The following is a 2,083-nucleotide window of genomic DNA, read 5'->3' as shown; positions in this document are numbered from 1 at the left end:
GACCCCGCAGGGAGGACATGGGCGTATGGGCGTGCGGTCGTGGCGAGCCCTAAACCCCAACGCCCTTACCGCATTGGGCCCAACAATGGCGAGAAACAAAAAGTGGGGGGCTCACCTAGCTTCTACAACGATGACAGTGACCTTCTCCAAAAGAGTGCTTTGAGCCTGTCAGTCGCGGTGTGGACGTCGGGCCTGGCGCGGCGAGCGCTTCTTGACCCTGACTCGCTGAACAGGCACTGCGGTGGTGGCGAGGTGCCACCTGGTCCCGGATCTCCGCGTCGACGCAGCAAACAGCACGTTCTCCAACCACGCCCGCTCCCGCTTGAAGCAGACGCAGCTTCAATGAAGACACTTCTCCCCCGGGGCTGCACTTCGTACTCACGCGACTCCCGTCTGCCCGTGCCGCATGGCCGGCGGCCCGTCCTTCTCGTTCTCCAGCTTGCAATTGCTACCCCCTCCCTCTCCCCTTTATCTTCTCTGGCGCCCTGCCACGCACAGCCCGGTTCGGCTGACGGAAGCCGTGTCGCAGTCGCGCGGGGCGTTCTTCTTCTTCTTGTTCAGGGGCGCGAGCAGTGGTGACGTAGTGCTGTCTGTTGAGATAATACGTCACTTTCGCGAAAATTCGCCAGCCGGAGGAAACCGGGTAGGTGGGGGAGGGGGGGGGAGACTGCGCCTAGCCGTGCCCGCAAACACCACAAAGTCACCTCCCTGGCCTGGCCTCGCTAACGAAATCCGACGCCCAGCCCCTGCGAATCAGTGCAGGCCGCCCGCCCCGCACACGCGCCTGGCGGGTTTGCCTACCCCGGACGTCGTAGGCGTCGTCACGGCAGCGGCGCCCCTCGTAATGTGCTTCCCTGCTTCCACGCATATGGTTCATTCGCGGTATTCGTGTTCGTTCCATCGTGTCTGTCCATGCTTGAGAAACGGTTCGTGTGAGCTGTGGGTCTTCCCTTTCCCAGCGAGTAAAGAAAATGGTGGGCCTGTATGTTGGACTTCAATTTCTCTCAATACACCTTTTGCTAAAAAGCTGGTGTGTTAGACAACTACAACCAGGTCGATAGAAATTCTTTAAATTCTCTGAGGTCTTGGGCTCTTTTCATTTGTAACTAATCTATTTGGATGCTGGCATGCCTGAGTCAGTGACACTTGTTCGAGTAATTGTGATACTGATTTCATTGACTGCGGTATTTCTGCCAGAAAAATACAACAGACCTAAACGATAAGCTGGTGAAACACGCTCATGGCTCTCGTTATCACTGGCAAATCAAATTGTGGTAATGTTACTTCTCTTCAAATATAGGTGAACTTTGTAAAAACACGAGGTTGGTGTGTAACAAATAAAACATAGATAAATGATGTAAAGTTTTAGGAAGCAAAGTTTATTTCCTATTTGCACAATTTATGATACAACTCAGCCAAGTCGACAGCGACAGTTGCACAAGATTACAATAGCATCCAAATGAATTCAAGCATAGCCGATAACAGAACACGCAACTTAAATATTCAAAGCAATACTAACTATTAATCAGATGTTACAAGTGGCCGAACATCCACCGCAACAGGAGTGGACAGTAAAATGTAAATGGTTTTAGTTCAACACAGAGGCTCTTTCATCCAAACTAACAAGAGTGTAAAGGACCACCTGTAGGCGCTGCCAGTCTGTCAGTGCCCCTCGAACAGGGAGGCGCCCGGAAGAACCCATCTCTTCATCCTGTTGAGGCTGAACACCATCAGCATCATGTGTGATCCTCAGGATTGCGCCAGCTGTGTCCTCGCCTGCCACCAGGAAGTACTAATGATGCTCCAACACGTGAACTTCGGGGACATCTTCTGGCTAGCACCATCCAATAGAAAGTGCCATGATGTCTTGGGGCGGCCGCGGCCACCCCTGGGCCAGTGCCCCTTCAACAAGGAGGCGCCCGGGCTGCGTTACGCGAGACGCCTCAGGGCACTGGCCACTGGCGGGCTCAAGCAACTCAAGCTCCGGACGATGAACTACTTATGATTCTTCAGCACGTGGACTTCAGCGACATCTTCTGGCTAGCACCACCCAATAGATAGTGCCATGATGTCTTGGGGCGGC

Source organism: Frankliniella occidentalis, unplaced genomic scaffold, assembly GCF_000697945.3.
Source record: "Frankliniella occidentalis isolate FOCC.00 unplaced genomic scaffold, Focc_3.1 Scaffold494, whole genome shotgun sequence".
NCBI lineage: Eukaryota > Metazoa > Arthropoda > Insecta > Thysanoptera > Thripidae > Frankliniella > Frankliniella occidentalis.
Note: the sequence above shows the minus strand (reverse complement) of the source record.